Raw genomic sequence first — 27,237 nt, forward strand, 5'->3', positions numbered from 1 at the left:
ATTCTGTAAAGCAATTATCCTTCAATAAAAAATAAACTTTTTAAGAAGTGAAAAAAGAAAACAGAACAGAGAAGCGGTTTACCAGCATGCCACGAATAGTAAGTATTGTAATGTTCCATAGACCAGAACCAAATGCAGTAAATATACAACAGAACATTCCACCATATTTTAAGGTATATTATTCTAGTACTAACTGGATGAGACCAGATTTGGAAATTGCCCTCAAAAATCACCATCCCCATAGACCTACTAAGCATGTCAAATGTGCATCCATCGCACCACTTTACCAATGCTATTTCACTGTCTTCCTAACCAAACCCAGTTTCTTTTACTGCTTCTCAAATCAATAAGCTAAAGCAGCCCAAGCATCTTCTTACACGATAGATTCAAAGATCACGCTTGTAGTACTAAAAATATGTGGACTGCACAACCAGTTCAATTACTTGGCTATAAAAAAACAACTAATTCAGTTCACTGCATCATTGATCCATTTAATTGTAGAGCAGCTTCCTATTGATAACAGGAAATGTCCCTGACCTAATCATGCTGAGACTGAAACTGGCCAGTTTTCCACAAGCATAAATTTCAATAAGGATTATTCATAATACATGGGAACTAAGATCACAGCCAGAGTTTATTAGATTTTTTCTTAGTTTTACGGACCTATTGCCCTTGCATGTGACCCAATTTCTTTTATGCTTCCTGGACTTTGTTGGTCATTATGTTAGCCTATATTTATGTTCATCACTGGATATTTTATCTCAGATAGCCCCTGTGATACATTTTAAACCATCTATTCATCTAGTTCTTGGAAACCGTTCAGGAACCCATGAGCTTTACAGAAGGTAGTGCTGATTCAGAAGTGCCACCTTCAGTCGTATATCTTACCTCTTGGTTTAGGCAAATGCTTTTTTAGCACATTTATATAGGACAAATACAACAAAAAATTTGATAAATTACTCCTCTATTTTGAGTACAGTATTAGGTACTGAGAGAAATAGATAAGAATAAGACATTATCCTTCCCTCCAAGAGTTCACATTCTAATGGGAAAGATAGATGCATATAATTAAAATGTTATAATGCCAAGTTTCCTAAGAGAGAAATAAACAGTGTTATTGAAGCTGGGTGAAAGAGTAATTCTAATTTGGAGGAAACAGAGAATTCATAGAGTTGGTCCCTGATGAATGAGTAAGAGTCCAGTTGCTAAGAAAAATAGGAACAGTCATTCCAGCAGAAAGAAAGACAGTCAAGGGAGTGTGTTATGATATGAAGGGATCAGATGGTCCAGAGGAAGTATTAGAGGAACACTAGGAGAAAAGAAAGCTAAAATGGAGCATTCTGAATACCAGGATGAGTCAAGGAGGAAAAGTGGCAAATCAACATACATAATGCAATAAACTATAATAATAAACCTGGATACAATGAGACACGATTGAGGAAAGATGATTCCACTGGGAAAAAAGGGTATTTCAGCCAGGTCTTCTAGAATTTTGCAAAATGAAAAGGAGGAGAATCAGCATTCTAAGAGAACACTAACATGAGCAAAGGGACGAAAGATAGTGATAATGATGATTGTCGCGCTGTATGCCAGGCACAGTGCTAAGCATTTTATCTATATGATCAGATTTCATGTTGCAACTGAGAGAGGTATTATTTCCATTTTACAGATGTGAAGCTGAGATTCAGAGGAGTAACATGCCCAAGGCCCCACAATAGTGTATTTGAGCCCATTACACTGTGATACATTCAATCTGAGAAATGCAAAGATATACAACATAAGAGGACAGTGGTAAGCCAAGCTGATAATAGTGCAATACAGTTTTTAAATTATAATAATCCTTTATGGAACAGCTACTACTCTGAGAGCAATTTAATATATGTACAAACATACCCTTGAAATACTGTGGTTCAGTTCCTAACCACCACAATAAATCAAGTCACAGAAATGTTTTTGGTTTCCCAGTGCATATAAAAGCTGTATTTACACTATACTGTAGTCTATTAAGTGTGCAGTAACATTATGCCTAAAAAACAATCTACATATCTTAATTTTAAATACTTTATTGCTGAAATATATTAACCATAATCTGACCCTTTAAAGGGTCATCCTCTTTTTGCCTTGATGTTGATGACTGCTGACTGATAAAGGTGGTGGTTGCTGAAAGTTAGGATGGCTGTGGCCATTTCTTAAAAGAAGACAAGAGTAGTTTGCTGCACCCATTGATTCTTCCTTTCCTGAGTGATTTCCCTGTAGTGTGCAGGGTTGTTGGATAGCATTTTACCTGAAGTGGAACTTCTTTAAAAATTGAAGTCAATTCTCTCAAACCCTGCTCTTGTTTTATCAACTAAAGTTTTTGTCATATTCTAAATCCTTTGTTGTCATTTCAACATCATCACAGCATCTTCACTAGGAGTAGATTATCTCAAGAAACCACTTTCTCTGCTCATCTCTATAAGAAGTAACTTTTCATCCATTCAAGTTTTATCATGAGATTGCAGCAATTCAGCCACATCTTCAGGCTCCACTTATAATTTTAGTTCTCTTGCTATTTCCACCACATCTGCAGTTATATCCTTCACAGAAGTCTTGAACCACTCAAAGTCATCCATGAGGGTTGGAATCAACTTATTCCAAACTGCGGTTAATGTTGGTGTTTTGCTCTCTTTCCATAAATATCAAATGTTCTAATGGCATCTGGAATGGTGAATGCTTTCCAGAAGGTTTTCAATTTTCTTTGCCCAGATTCATAAGAGCAATCACTATCTAAGGCAGTTACAGCCTTATGAAATATATTTCTTTAGTACTTAGATGGGGCCTTACAAATATCTGAGAAAAGAAGAGAAGCTAAAAGCAAAAGAGAAAAGGAAAGATATACCCACTTGAATGCAGAGTTCCAAAGAACTCAGTGATCAATGCAAAGAAATAGAGGAAAACAATAAAATGGGAAAGACTAGACGTCTCTTTAAGAAAATTAGAGCTATCAAGGGAACATTTCATGCAAAGCGGGGCTCAAGAAAGGACAGAAATGGTAGGGACCTAACAGAAAGAGAAGATACTAAGAAGAGGTGACAAGAATACACAGAAGAACTATACAAAAAAGATCTTCATGACCCAAATAACCACGATCGTGTGATCACTAACCTAGAGACAGACATCCTGGAATGTGAAGTCAAATGGGCCTTAGGAAGCATCACTACAAACAAAGCTAGTGGAAGTGATGGAATTCCAGTTGAGCTATTTCAAATCCTGAAAGATGATGCTGTGAAAGTGCTGCACTCAATATGCCAACAAATCTGGAAAACTCAGCAGTGACCACAGGACTGGAAAAGTCAGTTTTCACTCCAATCCCAAAGAAAGGCAATGCAAAGAATGCTCAAACTACCACACAATTGCACTCATCTCACACGCTAGCAGAGTAATGCTCAAAATTCTCCAAGCCAGCCTTCAACAGTACGTGAATCGTGAACTTCCAGATGGTCAAGCTGGTTTTAGAAAAGGCAGAGGAACCAGAGATCAAATTGTCAACATCCACTGGATCATCAAAAAAGCAAGAGAGTTCCAGAAAAACATCTATTTCTGCTTTATTGACTCTACCAAAGCCTTTGACTGTGTGGATCACAACAAACTGTGGAAAATTCTTCAAGAGATGGGAATACCAGACCACCTGACCTGCCCCCTGAGAAATCTGTATGCAGTTCAAGAAGCAACAGTTAGAAATGGACATGGAACAACAGACTGGTTCCAAATCAGAAAAAGAGTTCATCAAGGCTGTATATTGTCATCCTACTTGTTTAACTTATATGCAGAGTACTTCATGCTAAATGCCAGGCTGGATGAAGCACAAGCTGGAATGAAGATTGCTGGGGGAAATATCAATAACCTCAGATATGCAGATGACACCACCCTTGTGGTAGAAAGCAAAGAAGAACTAAAGGGCCTCTTAATGAAAGTGAAAGAGGAGAGTGAAAAGGTTGGCTTAAAGCTCAACATTCAGAAAACTAAGATCATGGCATTGGTCCAATCACTTCATGGCAAATAGATGGGGAAACAATGGAAACAGTGTCAGACTTTATTTTGGGGGGCTCCAAAATCACTGCAGATGGTGACTGCAACCATGAAATGAAAAGACGCTTGCTCCTTGGAAGAAAAGTTGTGACCAACCTAGACAGCACATTAAAAAGCAGAGGCGTTATTTTGCCAACAAAGGTCCGTCTAGTCAAAGCTATGGTTTTTCCAGTAGTCATGTATGCATGTGAGAATTGGACTGTAAAGAAAGCTGAGTGCCTAAGAATTGATGATTTTGAACTGTGGTGTTGGAGAAGACTCTTGAGAGTCCCTTGGACTGCAAGGAGATCCAACTAGTCAATCCTAAAGGAAATCAGTCCTGAATATTCATTGGAAGGACCGATGCTGAAGCTGAAGCTCCAATATTTTGGCCACCTGATGCGAAGAGCTGACTCATTGGGAAAGACCCTGATGCTGGAAAAGATTGACGGTGGGAGGAGAAGGGGACGACAGATGATGAGATGGTTGGATGGCATCAGCGACACGATGGACATGAGTTTGAGTAAACTCCAGGAGTTGGTGATGGACAGGGAGGCCTGGCATGCTGCAGTCCACGGGGTCACAAAAAGTCGGACAGAACTGAGCGACTGAACTGAACTGAGGACTTAAAAGTTGAAATGACTCCTTGATCCATGAGCTACAGCATAGATGTGTTAGCAGGCATGAAAACAAGATATTTCTCCATCAGAGCTCTTGGATGACCAGGTGCATTGTCAGTAAGTGGTAATATTTTGAAAAGAATCTTGTTTCTGAGCAGTGAGTCTCAACAGTGGGATTATATTCCATAAGCCATGTTGTAAAAAGATATGCTGTCATCCAGATTTTGTTGTTCCATTTTTAGAGCACAGGCAGAGTAGATATAGCATAATTCTTAAGGGCCCTAGAATTTTCAGAATGGTAAATGAGCACTGGCTTCAACCTAAAGTCACAGCTGCATTAGACCCTAACAAGAGAGTCACCTTGTCATTTGAAGATGTGAAGTGAGGCATTGACTTCTTCTCTCTCACTATGAAAGTTCTAGCTGGCATCTTCTTCCAATGTAAGACCTTCATCTATTTTGAAAAAAATCTGTTGTTTCCTGTAGTCATTTTCATGGATTACCTTAGCTAGATCTCCTGGATAACCTGTACTTGCTCTTTCCTTATACTTTGATATTATGGAGGCAGCTTTCCTTAAACCTCATGAACCAACCTCTGCTGACTTCAAGCTTTTCTTCTGCTGCTTCTCCATCTCTCTCAGCCTTCATAGAATTTAAGAGAGTCGGGGACATTTTTAGGATTATGGTTTGGCTTAAGGGAATGTTATGGCTGGTTTGATCTTCTATCCACACCACTAAGACTTTCTCCATATCATCAGTAAGTCTATTTCTCTTTCTTAACATTCATGTGTCCACCGGAGTAGCACTTTGATTTCCTTCAAGAACTTTTCCTTTGCATTCACAACTTGGTCAACTATTTGGAAAAGAGGGCAAGCTTTTGGCCTGTCTCAGCTTTTGACATGCCTTTTTCACTAACCTTGATCATTTCTAGCTTTTGAATTAAAGTGACAGATGTGCAACTCTTCCTTTCATTTAAACACTTAGAGGTCATCATGGGGCTACTAATTGGCCTATTTTCAACTTTATTGTGTTTTAGGGAATAGAGAGGCCCAAGGAGGGGGAGAGTTGGGGAACAGTCAGTGGAGCAGTCAGAACACACACATTTATCCCTTACGTTTGCTATCTTAGATGGACATGGTTCATGGCGCCCCAGAACAATGACAATTGTCACATGAAAGATCACTGATCACAGATCACCATAACAACTGTAGTAATGATAATAAAATTCAAAATGTTATGAGAATTACCAGTAGGCGACACAGACACGAAGTGAGCAAACGCTGTTGGAAAACTAGTGCTGATAGACCTGTTCGATGCAGGGTTGCCACAAACTTTGAATTTGTAAAAACAAAAAAACAAAACAAAACAAACAAACAAAAAAACACCATATCTGTGAAGCACAGTAAGGCACAGTAAAACAAGGTATGCCTATGTTAAATTTCCAGAACAGCTTGAAGAAAAAAATTGACCAAGGCACCCTGTTAGTGGCAAAGTCACACAAAAATGGCAGAGGGAGCTGAGTAGGAAGGGAGAGAAGACACAGTGATGACTTTCTAGAGAGGTGTCAATAGAAAAAAGTGAGGAAGTTGGTGCAGCTACGGATGACAACTACACTATGCTACGCCACATACGCTATGCCATTGACTCTTCTTCCATACAAACATAAAGAAGGATCCAGAGTTACAGTCAGAAGAGACCCTGTTCTGTTTAAGTCTTGAGGGACCTGAAGCATGTTGAAAACATACATGTGGATACACTCAAATAGACAGTTGCTGGTGCTGTCAGTCAGTAGTTGGTATGGGAGAGGGTGGAGGAACCTGACTCAAAACTCAAATGGAGAATGAGAAAATGAACCAAGCTTCTGTTCCTCAGAGGGGACCAGTATGGGAAGACAAAGTCTGCTGGGGGATGTCACGGTTTAGTCCAGTTTGGAATCGGGAAGTGGCAAATCCTGGAGTTTCAATCCAGGGGCAGGGGTCAGAGCAGAGAGGGTATGAGACCATATGCCAAACCAGGTAAGGCCAGATTGTGGAGAATGAGAGGAAGAGCTGGTCTTCTCAGGCCTTGGGGCTGGTAGGGAAATAGGATTTGGGAGGATAATGGATGGGTGTCCTCTTGTGATGACCCTATCTGGGAGGGGATCCAAAATGTCCAGAAAACCTTACAGCCCTAGAAAACCACTCAGCCCCATTATTTCCAGAGGGTGCTGCTGATCCAAGGTGTCCCCTTCGGTCAGATTTCTGACCTCTTGGTTTAAGCAGATGCACTTTGGTCCTACCTTCTCTCACTAGGATTCTGGAAAGGGCTGGACTGACTCTGTCCCCCGTCTTCTCCCCCCAACATACACATATACTCATCACCCATAAACAGTTCAGCCCTGCTCATTTATGTGTACAGGGAGCTGGGAGCAAGCAAGGCTGACACACGTCTTGAATTAGGACAGAATTGGGAGTAGAGGTGGGAGTCGTCTTCCAGAATCTGTAACTCAACCCTGGAGTGGATAAGATCTTTCAGGAATAGAGACTGGGATAAGGACCAAAGGTTGGAAGTGCTTCCCCTTAAGGACTGTCCAGTAGGAGGAAAGGAGGAAAGATTAATCAGATAAGCTAAGGGCAAGTGAGGAGGATGCAGCTTCTAATGTTTCTCTTCTTTCCCTCCTCCTCCTCCTTTCCTGTGTATCGCTTTTATTTTTCACTTTGATTTCTAATTAGAGTCTTAAAAAAAACTCGTTTCATTATAAAATGAAGGTAAGGATTCCTCCCTCTGGGGAAGCTGTGAGTATTAATCAGGATCATGGACATGACTGCATTTCTGGGTGTTCAATGTGTTGATTTTCACCACTTGTGGCACCAGCGCCTGCCCTCCTGCTTCCCTGGGGTTGTCTGCCTGAGCTTATAAATCCCTTGATCTCATCATCAAAATGGAAACAGGTGTGCTTAAATTAGGTGTGGCTGATTTCTACATGCAGGCTTAATAGCAAAAGAAAAGAATCAAGCCTTTGGTTTCCAAATCAGCATTCACAGCGTATTGAAAACATGTTCTTTGCTACACCCTTTAATGGGTGAGAAAATTGAAATAATCAGCTTAATGGAAGTACCCTATCCAAATTCATAGTTCTAGTCTGTGCCCTGGCAGATACTTTCTTGCCTGTCGCTTAGCACTTGGGAAATTCCAGGGAGTGAAAAAAAGCAAGACAATAAATCATTGGGAAGTACTTACCTTTCCAATTGTGGAGGAAACAGTTCCCCAGAATTACCTTACAGGAGGTCTGTAGCTTAGCTCTTATGTTTCAGCTCTACTGTTTTACAAGAGCAAAGGGCAATCACCAGCCTGTTTACCCTTTTCCCTTATTAGAAATAGCCAGTGTTTATGACTATAGGAATGACCAAGTTCCATTTCCTGGACCCACCTTTCCTGTAATATTCAAAACAATTCATATTGTTTTTCTTAGGAAACCATATAGCTGTCAAAGAATAGTGCCACTGTCTGCACATTAATTCTCCTATGGCCAGGGAAATCCATTATCCTGGACAAACTAAATAGGAAATCTGAACAGTTGTAAAGTAACCTTCCTCAACTGCCAGTCCCTAGAAAGTTGATGATTGCTTCTGCCATGGCCCAGCAGCCTTTCAACCCTTGGAGCTTCGGCTGAGCTCCAGAAGAAGAGAACGTATTATGGTTGAGTTATAATCATGCCTACTTCTGCCTGACATCATCAACTCGTCTCCATCACTGGAGGGTCCAGGTATCCCCAGGAGACTACCCCAGGTTGTATCACATAATGTATTATGTATACATTATGTATGTATCACATAATGATCCGTGCATGTATATATGAGTACATATATGCTGCTGCTGCTAAGTCGCTTCAGTCGTGTCCGACTCTGTGCGACCCCATATACGGCAGCCCACCAGGCTCTGCCATCCCTGGGATTCTCCAGGCAAGAATACTGGAGTGGGTTGCCATTTCCTTCTCCAGTGCATGAAAGGGAAAAGTGAAAGTGAAGTCGCTCAGTCATGTCCGACTCTTGGCGACCCCATGGGCTGTAGCCTACCTGGAGTACATATATACAGATACAATAATGTCACATAAGATTCAGATTTAGGCCTCAACTAAAAATCAGAGGATGCTACAACATGAAGCCTCCATTCCCATTTGGGACACCAATCAAGAGGAGTGATGCTCTCTGTTGAACTGTATTCTTCCTGGGTATTCCTGAAATGAGGTGCTCAGTTGCAGTTCTGAATATGAAATGTAATGATGCTGGATTAAAAGAATTCTTATGTTGGCTGCTTCACTCTTCTGCATTATCTGCTTAGTCCAATATACATTTGAGTGAATTCTCACTGCCTGCTAGACTCTAATCACCACCATGGGTACCAGCATCACCAGCCCCCAGTTAGCTGTCCACTTTTAAGAAAAACAAAAACAAAATCCACAGGGTTTCCCCCCGCCCCTTTCACTGAGTCCCTAGGGCTCCTGGAATGGAGTCTGTACCAAGCTCCTAAGGGTATTCAAAGGACATGAGCCTGTTCCCAGTTCTGGAATGTGGGCTGGCAGGGCTCTGAGTGTGGCATTGGGTCCCTTTAACATATCCTGTTTCCTCAAGGAGCAGAAAACCAGCTTCCCTCATAGGCCTGTTTGGTATGAGCTGATTAAAAGAGAAATCCTTTTTCTGTTGTTGCTGCCATTGAAGTATTGCTTTCCCTATATTTTATATCGATATATGCATATTTGGGGGCTTCCCTGGTGGCTCAGCTGTAAAGAACCTGCCTGCCAATACAGGAGACATGGATTCAGTCCTTGGGTCAGGAAGATCCCCTGGAGAAGGAAATGGCAACCCACTCTAGTACTCTTGCCTGAGAAATCCTGTGGACAGAAGGGCCTGGAGGGCTACAGTCCATGGGATCACAAAAGAGTCACACAATCTTAGCAACTAAACAACAAAAACATCCTACTAAACAACCTGCCCATCCATTCTCACTGAGCTTTCCCATTCATCCACAGAGACACACAGGGCAGCAATCATTACCCTGATTTGATGAAAAGGAAACTGAGGCTCAAGTGAAGTGGCTGCCCACGAGCATTCAGGTGGTTGGGGAGGAGTCAGAGAAAAGTCGTTTCGCAGCTGGCAGCCCAGGGCTCTTTTTGAGACTGAAGGTTACACAGAATCCAGTGAACATTTAAAACATATCTAGGGATTGATTAAGGGCTTCCTGGTAGCTCAGCTGGTAAAAGAATCTGCCTGCAATGCAGGAGACCCTGGTTCAATTCCTGGGTTGGGAAGTTCCCTTCGAGACTATTCTTGGGCTTCCCTGGTGGCTCAGATGGTAAAGAAACGACCTGCAATGCGGGAGACCCGGGTTCGATCCCTGGGTTGGGAAGATCCCCTGGAGGAGAGCATGGCAACCCACTCCAGTATTCTTGCTTGGAGAATCCCCATGGACAGAGGAGCTACAGTTCATGGGGTTGGAAAGAGTTGGACACAACTGAGAGACTAAGCACAGCACAGCATAGCACAGTGACTGACTAAACTACCCACAGTCCCTGGCAGTTAGTAAGTACATAAGAAGATAAAGCCAAATATTAAAAACACATACGCACTGTACTGAAAGTTCTTAGGTATTGTACTGGAGTTCCAGGCTTAAAGCAGTTGTCAGGTACTCTATAATGAAAAATGGTCATGGTTGGAAAGTGCTTCTTTATCTCACTAATTCTATAACCAATTTTTATCAAGAACCTCAGGGCTGAAGGGCTCAAACTGAATTTTGAAGCTTATCTTATTAATATTCACCACCACACTCTCAGTGGGTGCAGGACATATATCATTATTTTCATATTTCCTGTGGAAACATGGCAGTGAAAAGAAGCATAGCCATGTGTGTCTGGGTTAAGGATTCAGACACTGTTTTCCTTTAGCACCATCATCCACGTCCAATTCGGCTCTGCCCTCCCTGGTAAGAAGCAACACTGAGATAAACCAACTGTCATTTCAGCCTGATGGCCCTGGTGTCACAGTCTGACCAAAATAATAAGATCGAAGCCCCAAGGCTATGATGAAAATAAAAGGCTATGATGAAGCGAGATCAGCGAAGAACCCTGGGTACTCAATTGTCCTTAGAAAACAAGTAAAAATATAGATGTGTATTATATGATACAGTGGCAATTAAAACCTATACATCACAGTGAAAACAGCTTAGCCATGCAAGCAATGGCCACAGAGAGCTGGGGTTTTTAGATTCTGCAGTGATGTTTCAGCCTGGTCTTGAGCATCTATGTGACAATTTCATTGCTTCCCAATCCTTCTCACTATTCTTCATTCTGCAAAACTCTCTGGTGTTTTTTAATCAGGCTAAAGACACCTGGCATCAACAGTGACTACTGAAAAAAACATAATAGATGCCACGTAGGGCAGGTCAGTGGTCCGTTTGATCAAGAATCCTGTCACCATTATCTGAGACGTTTGGGGGAGGACATGACTTCTTAAAAACTGGTGTTGCACTTCTGAAAACACATCCCACAAATACAAGAATCGCATGAGATTATTCACTGCAGTGATGTTTGTAAAAACAAAAACTTGGACACCAACTTAGTAGTCATTAATGAGATTGGCTGAATAAATTAAGGCACATCCACATGATGGAATATAACTCAGCTCTATAACTCTATAAAAGGATGAAGAAGGTCTTTATGTACACATAAGGAAAATCTTAAGGACATATTTTCAAATAAATAAAACAAGATGCAACAAGCAATTATGTGTAGGATGCTGCTATTTGTTCAACACTTATGGGGGTAAATATATTTGATCACTTAGTATATATTTATTGAATACCTTCAATGTCCCAGGAACTGTTATAGACTCTGAGGATATGACAACAAACAAAACAGACTAAACTCTCTGCCTTCAATGAATTTATTCTTATTTGTCTATATATGCAGTTTTAAAAATATAAGATACAAGAAGTACATAATAGTGATTAACTGTTGGGAGATGCAAGGGCTGGGCAAATATAGAACAGCTGCAAGAGAACAAGTTTTCACTGTAGGCCTTTTGTATTTCCTAAACACTTAAATAAAAATGAAAAATGGACAAGAAAATCTTAAACATCTTTCATTAATGATATGATATATATTTGTACTCAGTAATGTCTTCAAACCTGTCTTGAACCTCTTTATCTATTTAGCCTACATATTACACCTTGTTAGCAGAGACTCTTCCATATATTTACTTGTTGAATTAAATAAAATAGCATTCCTTTCATTTACACTATAAACATTTCTTTCTTGGTTGAAAAACCAATCCCTTTCATCTAATATGCCTAGATTAAATAAACGTATTTATGTTTATTGTCCCCAAACCATTCATTAATCTATAAACTTTAATGAAATCTCCCTATTATCTTTTGCCTTTTCTCACTGAAGAGTTCTCATTCCTGCTAATAAATTTCTTAGTTCTATTCGGTTAATTACATAAATCAGCTTCTCTGCTTGTAATTGAAGTGACTGGGACTCCATTTCGTCTCCCTACGGGAACCATCAGCCACCAGCCTCATCCCTCTCCTGACTATCTTTCACCTTCATTTTTATCCATGAACTCTTTTCCATCAGAAAACATCCAAAAATGATTATTACGGAGCACAGATTATTTTTTAAGATCCTTTCAGAAAATTCATCTCTTCCTGTCCCCCACCACTCCTCTGACTCCTGGGTTTCTTGTTCCCTGTCTGCCCTTGCCCATGGAGGATGCAGTGCTGTGAGGCCATTGTTGGTTTCACGTCATACCAGTGTGTTTCTGTCCCTCTTCTTTCACCCATGCCTTTCACTGCCAAAGTAAAAGACATTTCCCCACTCTGATCATCCTCAGCCCTTCTACAGAGTTTGAAACAGTTAGAAATCATTTATACTCATCATAGCTTACAGGCTCTTATCATTAAGAGGGTTTCTGGCTGCTGGTTGACCTCCAGCATCCTTGGTCTCTTACAGAGGTGCCTCTGGAGAGTCCTGTGGGCCCCACTTTCTCCAGTTTAGAGATATCCATGCATCTGCTGTAGCAGATGCAGTCAGGCTCTGCCCACATCCCCTAGGATCCCTTTCTAGGGTGGCCAACTAACAGCTTGACTTGCCTAGAACTGAGAAAGTTCCCGAGATGTGGGACTTTCCATTTTGAATGCAGTCCTTGGTAAGCTGGATAGAACAGGTCACTCTCTCTTTTCTAATTTACACACCTGTGTGTCTTCACTCCTGGTACCTGTGTCTCCTTGCTGAAGAGCTACTCTCATGCTGCTAACCTCCCCTAACCTCCTCCCCACGATCCTCCAGAGAGCCAGAAGTGACTGAGAATTTATCTGTCCCTGGGGCAGCTCTTAACCAATGACTGAAATGTAAAGGAGTTTAGACATGCCAGCATTTTTGACCCTGAAGGAGACAATGCTGCATTAGGACTTTCACTGCCTCCAGTTCTCCTTGCAAGATTAGGTCAAACTTACCCTCCATGGGACTTTGTTTGGTGCTACATCCTTGCCTGGCTGTTTCTCCTTTGCTGTCCCACTTCCGCATTCACCTCTAGTGTTCCCAGAAGTACCTCCTAATAAATCACTTCCTTATCTCAAAGTCTACTTCTGAGGAGTCCAAGTATTTTAGTTGTCTATCGCTGTGTGTAAAACCATCCCAAAGTGTAGTGGCTAAAACAACCATTTTATTATCTATCACAATACAATGGGAGGACTGGCTCAGGTAGGTGGTTCTTCTAGCCCTTGTGATGGCAGCGGGGCTGCAGTCATCTGGAGGCTTTACTGGCTGGACGGTCCAAGGTGCCCCATGCTGTGGAACCTCATGTGTTTAAGATCCCTTGACAGTTCTGCTTGTCACACCTCGGGTCTCCCACATCTGTGGTCTGATGGAGGCTGGGGCTAGAGTCACTTGGAGAACCCACCTGGACTACTGGATACCTGGTCTTTGTTCCCTCTCCATGTCGTTCCAAAGCTGCTTCACTTGTATTCATTTCCTAGGGCCGCTGTAACAAAGAACCACAAGTTCAGTTCCGTTCAGTCACTCAGTTGTGACTCTTTGCGACCCCATGAATCACAGCATGCCAGGCCTCCCTGTCCATCACCAACTCCCAGAGTTTACCCAAACCCATGTCCATCGAGTTGGTGATGCAGTCCAGCCATCTCATCCTCTGTTATCCCCTTCTCCTCCTGCATAAGGCTCTTTTCCAATGAGTCAGCTCTTCACATCAGGTGGCCAAAGTATTGGAGTTTCAGCTTCAACATCAGTCCTTCCAATGAACACCCAGGACTGATCTCCTTTAGGATGGACTGGTTGGATCTCCCTGCAGTCCAAGGGACTCTCAAGAGTCTTCTCCAACACCACAGTTCAAAAGCATCAATTCTTCAGTGCTCAGCTTTCTTCACAGTCCAACTCTCACATCCTTACATGACCACTGGAAAAACCACAAACCAGTGGCTTAAAACAACACATATGTATTCTCTCACAGTTCTAGTGGCTGGAAGTCAAAGCCAAGGTGTCAGCAGGGCCATGCTCCTTCTGAAGGCTCCAGGGAAGAATCCTTTGTCACTCTTTCTATCTTCTGGCAGTTGCTCTCAATCTTTGAGGTGCCCTGGCTTGTAGCTGTATCATTATGATCTCTGCCTCTGTCATCACATGGCCTTTGCCCGGTGTGTGTCTGTGTACTTACATGACCTTCATATGTCAGATGGTAAAGAATCTGCCTGCAATGCGGTAGACCTGGTTCAATCCCTGGGTCAGGAAGATCCCCTCGAGAAGGGAATGGTAACTTCCTCCAGTATTTTTGCCTGGAGAATTCCATGGACAGAGGAGTCTAGCAGCCTACAGTACATGGGGTTGCAAAGTGTCAGACAAGACTGGGCAACAAACACTTTCACTTTTTCACTTTCTTATGAGCATAACAGCTATTGGCTCTAGGTTTCATCTAATCCATATGATCTCATTTTAATGCAGTTCTGCCTGCAAAGACCCTATTTCCAAATAAGGTCTCACCTACAGTTTTCGACTGGGCACACGGTCTGTCTATGTGGCCTCCCTATCAGAGTAGCCAGACTTCTCAGAGGCAGCTCAAGGTTCCCAGAAATGTAGAAGTAGAAGCTACCAGGGCTTCTTAAGACTTATCAATCATTTGTAGTGTGCCTGGCACTGTTTTAAATGCTAAAGTTACAGTAAAGAATAAGACGGGAGAGGTGCCTGTAGTCATACAATCTCCACTGTAGTAGAGAGAACATCACTGACCATTTCCCTTCCCTAGAACTCTCAGAGTTAGCATGTTGTGATAAAATGTGGGAAGAACTAACAAACTACATCTGGATTCTAGCTGAGCTTTGAGTTCCAGACAGAATAAAAGATAAGGGAGCCTGTCCCAGGGCTCAGTCACATAACATTCCTGGGCCTCCATTGCTTCATCTAAATAATGGGGGTCTGAACCCGATGACCTGACAGCCTATCAGATAACCTACCAGTCTTCCAACTGAGGTCTCCACAATTGATGCCACAGCTTTCTTTTGCTCAGACAAATTTCCAGCCTTCATCTCCTTCATGGGCTTTAGAAGTAGCTAATGCTTTTTGGGGAAAAAGTAAGGATAGAATGAGAACTTATAAAGAGGAAGAAAGAAAATGAGGTTCCTGGGCAATTGGTAATCGCCTCTCCCACTTCACAAGACAGCCCATCTTCTTGTACTCTTTCCTTTAAATTATGGCTCTCCCCTAAATTATTAACACACATCTGCTCAAGTTGTGGTTTCCATCTCAACTGACCCATTTGGCAGGAGTAACGGGCTGTAAATTGTGATCTGGGCCAACATCATCTGATTTTTTACCATTGCTATCTTGAGCATACACCTGTTACAGAGAACGCCAGGTGTTCAGCAACAGATGTGCCTGATTCACAAAGAAAAACAGGTAACTGCTCCTCCTTGTTTCTAAGCATAAAAATACAATGATACCCATTAATATATTTAATAGAAGGGACCTGAGGATCGGCCACTGGTGAAATATATGTATCTTGTTCCAAGCAAGTCAGCAGAGCTAAGAATATGGGCTTTTTTTTTTAAAATAAGTGTTAACAGCACTCTGAATAAAAGGTGACTCTGTGCCAGTGTTGTTTCAAAGTGCAGTACAGGGACCACATGTATCAAAATTACTTGGGCTGCATATAAAAGTGCAGATTTCTGGACCAATTTCAAAGACTCAGAGTTAGTAGATCTGGCACTTAATGATTTCCCCAAAGCACACTGAAAATATTGAATCCTATTAGTATCTCATCCTTTCATGCAGTTCTCATCATTCTGTGTTCTTTCGTCTAGACTGTTTGGATTCTAGGTCAGATGTTCTCAAATAACTCTCTTGCCGGGGACCTGGAATGAGCCCAATCATCAATACCCCCACTCCTACCCTCTCTTCCTTCCACCCTCAGCTCTGCATTCTCTACTTCTGCTGAAGCTGTAGGGACACAAAATCCAAGGGTAGAGCCAAAAATAGAATCACCCCAACCAAGGGCCAGCCATAGGCTCTGACTTGAAGGCAGGGTAGCTGGGGAACCCAGAAAGTTGGGGATGCAGGGAAGTCTGGTAAGTGTGGTAGAAAGGGGGACAGCCAGGCAGTATCCCAAAGCAGCATGCTCTGACTGCCATACACTAAGTGAGGTCAAGTTTCAAAACCCAGGGGTGGAAAAGACTAGATTTTTTCATATGTCACTGAGAAAATTAAAAGGATTATACAATGAAATATTCAGAGTGTGGCAAGAAGCTTACACCAGAAGAGAGTTTTGAGTCAAAAAATTTTAATTACCTTAAAATTTAATACATTCCCTATCACTCAACAGAGATTTAGTTCTTGCCATTTAATCTGTTGCATTCAAAATTAATTCTGTTGTGTTGTAAAAGTCATTCATCTCATATTGATTCCATGAATATTTATCAATGCCTGCAGGGGATACAATGGTCAGCAAAAACTAAGTTGGTCCTTGTCCTTAGGGAGTTTATATTCTACCAGAGGAAGAATGTCGTTGAGTAAATAAACACAGAAACAAAGGCATTATGACAAACTGAACTATTATGACAATGAGGTTCAGGGTGTTATAAAGATATATTACAGGAGACCTGTCCCAGTCTGGTAAGGTGGGGAGTGGGGGAGCAGTGAGAAGGTATCCCTGAAGAAGTGACATGTGGCCTAAGAACTGAAGAATGAGTAAGTTAACCAAACTTGGGGGTGGAGGGGAGGAGAGCATTTCAGAGCAGTAGGATGAAGATACCCACGTGCAAGCAGGCAAGTGGTCCTGACTACAGAGAGCAGAGAGAAGGGGGTCCACATGAGGCTGGATTTTCTGCTCCTGTTAAGTAGGTAGTTCTTTATCTAAGAACAATGAGAGCCATGAAAGCAGGGGATAATATGGTCAGCTTGCATTTTAAAAGGCCTCTTATCCAGCAGTGTCACGAGCAGATGAAGAGGGCCAAGGCTGGAAGTGAAGACACTACTCAGGGGCCTACGGCAATAGGTCAGATGAGTGATGATAGTGGCTTGGGCAAAGCAGGTGGCCATGGAGATGGGGAGAAGAGGATTTGAGACATATTTCAAAGGCATCAATGACAGGACTTAATCATGGATTGGATATAGGGTTGAAGGAGAGGGGAGGGATGAGTCAGGAATGATGTCCAGGTGTCTGGCTCATACCACCAAATGGAAGACTCTGTTCTTCCCTGATGGAGGAAACACTTAAGAGGATGGGATGTGTGTATGGCGGGGGGGCTGGGGGGGGATAATTATGTAAACTTTTGGGTATGTTTAGTTTGAAGTGTCTTTCAGAAATCCCAAATGGAGATCTAGAGGGAGGTACCTGAAGTCCAGGAGTCATCATGCTTGGATGGCAATTGCATTCACAGGTGTGAATGAGGTCACCTAGAGACTCCATACACCCTATGTTAACACAGAGTGGTGGTTGAGGGCAGGACTCCTGGAGTAAAATCGGCTGGATTTGCATCCCAGCTCAGTTACCTCCTAGCTGTGCAACCACGAGGAAATGACTCAAATACTCTAAACCAAATTTTCCTATCTATAATACAGAGACAATAACACCTCATATCTTATAGCCATGTTGGGAATATAAAATGGCAGAAGGTATTTAAACCTCTGAGTGTGGTTTTCAGAATCTAGTAACAATTTTGTTAACTAGTGTGGACTTTTCTTCTTCCAGAGTTAGTAAGTAGGACCCAGGGCTAAGCCTTGTGGAAATCCAACGTTTAATGACTGGATAAAGAAGGATGAAGAACAACCACATTATGGTCTGAATCTGTGCTGTCCAAATCCACCCCCCAGAGAAACTAGGTCAGCAGCTGTATCTGGAGTCTGCTTGGGTGGATTATCCCTTTTCAGGCAGATAGAAAGGGAGGCAATAGTTCTTGAAGGGAGCCCCAAATCAAAGGCTTAGTTCAAGGAATAAAGGGAAATAGAGTAGGGGACGATAAAGCAGAGTCAGGAACAGGCTAGAAATAGCCCAGGAGCAGATCAGAAATGAAAGAGCAAAAGACTGGGAAATGCTTGCTAACTATGGGATTCCCGGAGCATCCTCCTGAAGGTAGGGGGACAAGATGGGAGAAGCCACAGGATTTCATACCATCCTCAGAGAGATCAAGGCCTGCTGCTCAGAACCACTTACCCTAAAAATATTTAGAATGGTTCTATATATAAACAGGGGGTTTCCCAGGTGGCTCAGTGGTAAATAATCTGCCTGCCAATGCAGGAGACTCAGGAGTTGCAGGTTCAATCCCTGGGTTGGGAAGACCCTCTGGAGAAGGAAATGGCAACCCACTCTCATATTCTTACCTATAGAATCCCATGGAGAGAGGAGCCTGGTGGGCTTCAGTCCATAGGGTCACAAAGAGTCAGACACAACAGTGACTGAGTATGTATGCATGCATACATAAACAATGGAATAACAGAGCTTGGTAGCCCTTCCAGTTTAAGAGCTTAAGAGCGTCCTATGTTATATAAACTTAGGCAGGCACAGTATGAAATTTTGATACATCTATATTATGCTAATATGTTACTTTAAAAAGACATTGTCTGCTATTTTCAACTAGTGTTATTGTTTTGGGCTATAATATATCAGACAATAGTTATTTACTTTATCCAAAAACCCAATTGACAGCCACATTCAAAATGTTGTAAAAATGCTTATCAAGATGATGATAATGATGATGGTAATAGTGCCATCTTCCATGGCATTATCAATGTTGTTCAGAGACAGTGGGATCTGGTCAAATGTGATACCTGTGCTATGAAAAAAAATTATATATATATATATTAATGTGTGTGTGTGTGTGTGTGTGTGGAGAGAGAGAGCAAGAGGAGTATGCATGGCAAGAAAACTTAATTAAAAGCAAATTTGGATTGAAACCAAATATACAGCAACAGAATTTGCATTATTAAAGTATTGATATTGGCTCCTGCTCCCAAAAGTCTGTTCTCATTATTAGGATAGCTTCTATTTCTCCCATTAGATTGATGAATTGCTGAAGGAAGCAAAAAGCGAATTCCTCTCGGTAAGTGAAAATCATTTCATTGAGCATGAATTTCTTTTGGTCCAGCCCCAATACTAAAATAGTCACAGGATGAATATCAAATGGTCTCCAGTCCAATCTATTTTCAGTCAAAGGCAAACATGCAGTGCAGTTGAAAGGAAGAAACATTATTACCTGAAATTTAATAGAGATCTTGGGAAACGTTTAAATAGACTAAATCTACCATTCCCCCTTCCCGCCCCCCTCCCCCTTGAGTACAAATGTTGTTCTGAAAGGTCTCAAGTTGACACGGTCTGTTTACTTATTGATTGCATGTTTCCCACTGTGCCGACAGCCTTCTAGTCCCCGGGATCGTTTTTGAAGGTAGCTTTTTAGTTTTTTAAATCAGGGCATTATAATGTATTAAAGACAGGCAGAAAGTGAAAAGCAGCTCTCTCTCCACATACACCCACAGGCATACGCGTGCCTCCACGACATACTCCCCACCCGTCCGTCTCCTTGCTGCCCTGCCTCTCTGCTGGGATCCTCCCGTTTTACTGGAGTTTGGGAGTAAAAATCACTCATCCAATCCTCACCTTCCGATTCCACGCAGTTAAGAACCTGGCAAAAGAAGGAAGTGGGGGATCAAAGCACGGTATCAGCAGTAGCAGCAGTAAAGCCGGATAGAATAACGCTGCGCAGACCTAGCACCGGATCCGATTTCTGTTACCAGCCAGAGAACACTTGGCGTTTGGTTAACCTGTGCGGAAGTACAGCCTGGACCTATTAGTTCTCTGCTCAGTAACTTTACACCTGGGAACCTACTGGACCGTGACTTATTAGCCATCTGCAAGTGGAGAAGCAAGAATGAGTGACTTTGCTGGACCCATCAGTGACAGGCTAATCACTTGGAGACCTGAGACAGGCAAGTGCAGCTCCTAGGAGCACTTGGGTCTCAGTAGCCAGGAGAAAAACAGCCGTGACCTACCAGCACTTAAACTCTGCCCAGTAAGGAAATGTGTCCCTCTGCGCTCCAATCAGAAGACCACCTTCCTTCAAGAGAAGCACAGGGAAATGTGGAAAGGGCAGGGCCAGAGCGCATTTCCCACCAGGGCCATTGGCCATTCCGGATACATGTAGAGAAACTGATACTTTTCACTATTTTCCCAATGGAAATAATGCACAAAAATACTTTTTCCTTTCATGTCAAGCACTGGTTATTGATGACCCAGAAATACTAGGACAGAAAAAATTTATTGAGGTCAAGTTTAATTATTCACGTTCACCATTTTGATATTATTAACCCCCTTTTCCAACTGGCAGCAAAGGATTTCTGGAGATAAGCTAATTTGTCTCTGAAGAAGCCGATACAGTTTGTTGTTAAATGTGTTTTGCTTCACAGACAATAGTGCTGTGATGGAATGGTTTGGCCATGAATCTGCAAATAAATGAATAAATCACACACCTGTTAAATTGTGTGCTGCACATAATGAAGGGGTTGTGATGTGGGTTTTGTTTGTTTTTTTTTAAAGCAAAATGTTACTTCTCTCCATTTGCTGCTCCTAAACAATTTCTAAATGTAATGTCTTGTATATCTCCCCTCTTAGTGATACTCAAAGTACTTCATGGTGTTAGTATATACGAATTTTAATTCTATTTATTCTCTCCATCAACTTTCAGAGTTGCAAATATAAACACTGTGATTTGGCCTATGAGCAAATTAAAATATACCAACATGCTCATCACGTTCTAGGTCATACTGTAAGTCAAGTAAGGAGAAGTAGGAGTGGTAGACCCTGAACTGGTCCCAGAGCATACCACTCACCTGGGCAGGTGGCCTGTGGAAGGGTGGAAGGTGCACAGGATCCTGGAGGAACTCACCTAAACCTTGGAGCCTCAAGGCACCCATTCAGGAACACCTACGATGGATGAGATCAGCATGCCAGGAACGTGGCCATTTTATCCCCTGGTCCAGGCTAAAGGAAGTAGGAAACCATGAAGAAGATGGATTGAAAATTTACTCAAGGATAGCTTCTGAGTCTTCAGTTGTATCTTGCAGCTTTAAAACAATTTCATCTTCAAGAATAGAGAAATGTATTCCCTATGAAAGAGGATGGAGAAGGCCATGGCAACCCACTCCAGTACTCGCCTGGGAAATCCCATGGATAGAGGAGCCTGGTAGGCTGCAGTCCGTGGGGTCGCTAAGAGTCGAACGCGACTGAGCGACTTCACTTTTCAGTTTCATGCATTGGAGAAGGAAATGGCAACCCACTCCAGTGTTCTTGCCTGGAGAATCCCAGGGATGGGGGAGCCTGGTGGGCTGCCGTCTATGGGGTCGCACAGAGTCAGACACGACTGAAGTGACTTAGCAGCAGCAGCAGATGAAAGAGAATATTGCATCTTTATCTAAGCTAAACAATAATTGTAACATTGAATTTGTGCTATTTTGTACCTGTTATCTCCCAAGATAGGCAGGAAAAAGAGTAAAGGCATTGGAGCCAAAAAAGCTGGCTTCAAATTCATGCTCCACGTTTCTAGTTGTCATAGACTGAGTTACTTAAGTTACTAATTTGTTGATTCATCTCAAAATAGACATTTTTAAGATTCCAAATGGAATAGAATCTAGAATCTAAAAAATACAACAAACTAGTGAAAATAATGAAAATAGAGGCAGATTGATAGATATAAAGAATAAACTAGCGGTTACTAGCGAGGAGAGGGAACAGGAGAGGGACAACATAAGAGTAGGAGATTAAGACACACAAACTACTAGATATAAAATAAGTTATAAGAATATGCTGCATAACATGAGGAATATAGCCAATATTTTATAATAACTATAAATGAAGTGCATGCTAAGTTGCTTCATTTGTGTCCAGCTATTTGCAACCCTATGGACCATAGCCCTCTAGGCTCCTCTGTCCATGGGATTCTCCAGGCAAGAAAACTGGAGTGGGTGGCCATTCCCTTCTCCAGGGGATCTTCCCAAACCAGGGATAGAACCCAGGTTTCCTGCATTGTGGGTGGATTCTTTAACAGCTGGTCAACCAGGGCAACCCATAAATGGAGTATAACCTTTAAAAATTATGAATCATTATACTGTTCACCTATAACATATAATATTGTACATCAACTATATTTCAATAGAAAGTTTTTTGAGAGGCACTAGATTATTATACAGTAAAGCTGTTGAGGGAATTAAATGAGATTGTATGTGTGTAAAACAGAAACACCCAGATTGAAATAGACATGTAGAAGTTAGATAATTTTACTGTGTTTTGGCTACTTTGTGTATTAACTTCTTGGTTCACCTGTTCCATACATATTTATCAGCATCAAAGAGGTCCTTTAGCTTGAAGTATCATGAAGACAAAGGGATGTGAAATCAATAGAAAAAAAGAAATAATTTAAAATGATTGAATGCTGTATTACTGAGAGCTACATGCAGTTGACTTAGCCATAATTGTACTAAGAAACTATATGTTCCATATAGTGGAATTTTGATATAACTTACAATCCCTCCTCACTGAGAACTGAAGATTCCCACAGGAAAGACTAATAGTCTCTGACTTGGGATAAACTTTCTTTTCTTCTTTGTATTATTAGTTCAGCTAAGCCTTTCCTGCCTGCCTTGAGAGGTTGCAGCCTAGTTCAGTTCAGTTCAGTTCAGTTGCTCAGTCATGTCCGACTCTTTGCGACCCCATGAATTGCAGCACGCCAGGCCTCCCTGTCCATCACCAACTCCCGGAGTCTAACCAAACCCATGTCTATCAAGTCGGTGATGCCATCCAGCCATCTCATCCTCTGTCATCCCCTTCTCCTCCTGCCTCCAATCCTTCCCAGCATTAGGGTCTTTTCCAATGAGTCAACTCTTCACATGAGGTGGCCAAAGTATTGGAGTTTCAGCTTCAACATCAGTCCTTCCAATGAACACCCGGGACTGATCTCCTTTAGGATGGACTGGTTGGGTCTCCTTGCAGTCCAAGGGACTCTCAAGAGTCTTCTCCAACACCACAGTTCAACAGCATCAATTCTTCGGCACTCAGCTTTCTTCACCGTCCAACTCTCACATCCATACATGACTACTGGAAAAACCATAGCCTTGACTAGATGGAACTTTGTTGGCAAAGTAATGTCTCTGCTTTTAAATATGCTATCTAGGTTGGTCATAACCTTCCTTCCAAGGAGTAAGCATCTTTTAATTTCATGGCTGCAATCACCATCAGCAGTGATTTTGGAGCCCCCAAAAATAAAGTCTTTCACTGTTTCCACTGTTTCCCCATCTATTTCCTATGAAGTGATGGGACCAGATGCCGTGATCTTAGTTTTCTGAACGTTGAGCTTTAAGCCAACTTTTTCACTCTCCTCTTTCACTTTCATCAAGAGGCTCTTTAGTTCTTCTTCACTTTCTGCCATAAGGGTGGTGTCATCTGCATATCTGAGTTTATTGATATTTCTCCTGGCAATCTTGATTCCAGCTGGTGTTTCTTCCAGCCCAGGGTTTCTCATAATGTGCTCTGCATATAAATTAAATAAGCACGGTGACAATATACAGCCTTGATGTACTCCTTTTCCTATTTGGAACCAGTCTGTTGTTCCATGTCCAGTTCTAACTGTTGCTTCCTGACCTGCATACAGGTTTCTCAAGAGACAGGTCAGATGGTCTGGTATTCCCATCTCTTTCAGAATTTTCCACAGTTTATTGTGATCCACACAGTCAAAGGCTTTGGCATAGTCAATAAAGCAGAAATAGATGTTTTTCTGGAACTCTCTTGCTTTTTCGATGATGCAGCGGATATTGGCAATTTGATCTCTGGTTCCTCTGCCTTTTCTAAAACCAGCTTGAACATCTGGAAGTTCACGGTTCGCGTATTGCTGAAGCCAGCCTTGGAGAATTTTGAGCATTACTTTACTAGCGTGTGAGATGAGTGCAATTGTGCGGTAGTTTGAGCATTCTTTGGCATTGCCTTTCTTTGGGATTGGAACGAAAACTGACCTTTTCCAGTCCTGTGGCCACTGCTGAGTTTTCCAAATTTGCTGGCATATTGAGTGCAGCACTTTCACAGCATCATCTTTTAGGATTTGAAATAGCTCAACTGGAATTCCATCACCTCCACTAGCTTTGTTCATGGTGATGCTTTCTAAAGCCCACTTGACTTCACATTCCCGGATGTCTGGCTCTAGGTGAGTGATCACACCATTGTGTAGCCAGCTGTTATCACTCCTGATAAGAATATTCATTAGTATTAATAATAAGGAAGGTCTCATTCTCTCCAGTGACTGAGTCAAAATGTCAGCCACTGTTTACTTGGGATATCATTGAAATAGTCCTTTTTATTTTTGTTTCCCTAAAAGCTTCCTTCCCTTTTTTATCTGACTAGAGTAGTCCCCTGCCCTTATCCATAGGCCATACATTTCAAGACCCTCCATGGATGCCTGAAAGCACAGATAGTACTAAACTCTATATACATCAATATTAGGTTTTTTCCCTATATATACATAGCTATGATAAAGTTTAATTTATAAACTAGGAACAGTAAGAGATGGACAACAATAATGCATAATAAAATAGAATCATTGTAATGATACACTGTAATAATAGTTATGTGAATATGGTCTCTCTCTCTCAAAGTATCTTCTTGTACAGATTTAAAAATTTTTCCGTATTAACTGACCACTTAAGCCCCGTGTCGAATTTGAATTTCTTTGTCCTTCTTTACAATTTCACAAAAAGAAGATTCATTCTTACCATCAATTTTGGCAACCACAGAGAACCATTTTTTTTTCTTTTTGTATTAAGTCAAGAACTTTCACCTTTTCACTTAAAGTTGGAAAGCACTTTATGGTTCCTTTTTAGCATATCCAAATTGCCAGCGTCGCTACCTTGAGGCAATTATTAAGTAAAATAAGAGTTACCTGAAAACAAGCAGTGTGTGATACGGCAACAGTTGAGCTGATAACCTAAATGACTACCTGGAGGAATACACTCAACAAAGGGATGATTCACCTCCTGGGAGGGATGGAGCGAGATTTCATCATGCTACTCGGAACAACATGCAACTTGTGTGTCTGTGTGTGTTCAGTTGCTCAGTCACATCTGACTCTTTGAACCCCATGGACTGCAACCCGCCAGGCTCCTCTGTCCATGGGATTCTCCAGGCAAGAATACTGGAGTGGGTTGCCATTTCCTTCTCCACAACACGCAACATAAAACATATGAAATGTTTATTTCTGAAATTTTCTATTTAATCCTTTCTGACCAAGGTTGACTGTGTTTGATTGAAATCTCAGAAACCAAAACAACTTGTAAGGAGGGTCTTACTACATTCTATGTCATACTGGAGAGATTTTACTTTCGTTTTTCTTCTCATTTTCTCCTGCTACTGATGGAAGGGGAAATTTTTATGTTGGTTTCAACCTGAACAGTGAATTCCCTCATTGAGTAAAACGTGGATGCCACAATACTTTCTGTATAATTTCTGCACCTGAACTGTACTGTAGGGCTGTAGCAGATCAAGACCACACTTCTTAACTAACCATTTACATCTGATGCTGAATGGGCTTCCAAAGCACATAAAGTGATACTAAAATCTATGTCTGCTATCTTCAAGTGCCATTTTCAGCGGTTTGTCAGCAGGTCCTTCTAGCCTCGTAAAATGACTAAGTAGAAGGCATAAGTGAAAACCATCTGGCTTCCAAAATGCTGCTCTCCTCTCTCCTCACTTTTCTATAGCCTTGGAAATTCTTAGCACTGTTCATTCATTCTTCAACCCACAAATATTTATTGAGGTCCTCCAAGGATTTCGTCACAGAAATAGGTGGAAACTCATATAGCAGTATATGTATATCAATATACATGAGGTGGCAATACACACAGAACTCACAGTGGGTACAGGAGGGGGACAATTAAGCAATTATTACAATAATGGGTGCTCAGTGCCATGGCAGGAAAAGCACAGTTCTCTTGTGAACCTTTCTAGAAACTTTTAGCCTGTAGGGGTAGAAGGAGGCGGGAGATGCTTCCTGGAGGAAGTGGGATTTTAACAGTCCTGTGATACCACTTCATGGGAAATGGATGGAGAAACAGTGGAAAGAGTGTCAGACTTTATTTTGGGGGGCTCCAAAATCACTGCTGATGGTGCTTGCAGCCATGAAATTAAAAGACACTTACTCCTTGGAAGGAAGGTTATGACCAACCTAGATAGCATATTTAAAAGCAGAGACATTACTTTGCCAACAAAGTTCCGTCTAGTCAAGGCTATGGTTTTTCCAGTAGTCATGTATGGATGTGAGAGTTGGACGGTGAAGAAAGCTGAGCACCGAAGAATTGATGCTTTTGAACTGTGGTGTTGGAGAAGACGGAGAAGGCAATGGCACCCCACTCCAGTACTCTTGCCTGGAAAATCCCATGGACGGAGGAGCCTGGTGGGCTACAGTCCATGGGTCGCTGAGAGTTGAACACGACCGAGTGACTTCACTTTCACTTTTCCCTTTCATGCACTGGAGAAGGAAATGGCAACCCACTCCAGTGTTCTTGCCTGGAGAATCCCAGGGATGGCGGAGCCTGGTGGGCTGCCGTCTATGGGGTCGCACAGAGTCGGACACGACTGACGCGACTTAGCAGCAGCAGCAGCAGTTGGAGAAGACTCTTGAGAGTCCCTTGGACTGCAAGGAGATCCAACCAGTCCATCCTAAAGGAGATCAGTCCTGGGTGTTCGTTGGAAGGACGGATGCTGAAGCTGAAACTCCAATACTTTGGCCACCTCATGTGAACAGTTGACTCATTGGAAAAGACCCTAATGCTGGGAAGGATTGGGGGCAGGAGGAGAAGGGGATGACAGAGGATGAGATGGCTGGATGGCATCACCAACTTGATGGACATGAGTTTGGGTAAACTCCAGGAGTTGGTGATGGACAGGGAAGCCTGGCATGCTGTGATTCATGGGGTCACAAATAGTCGGACACAACTGAGCAACTGAACTGAACTGAACTGATGACACCATTCTTCTGAACTAAGGCATTTCTTTTAACCTTTGTTA

The sequence above is a fragment of the Giraffa tippelskirchi genome, chromosome 2 (assembly GCF_054371585.1).
Source record: "Giraffa tippelskirchi isolate mGirTip1 chromosome 2, T2T-mGirTip1v1.2.pri, whole genome shotgun sequence".
Lineage (NCBI taxonomy): Eukaryota > Metazoa > Chordata > Mammalia > Artiodactyla > Giraffidae > Giraffa > Giraffa tippelskirchi.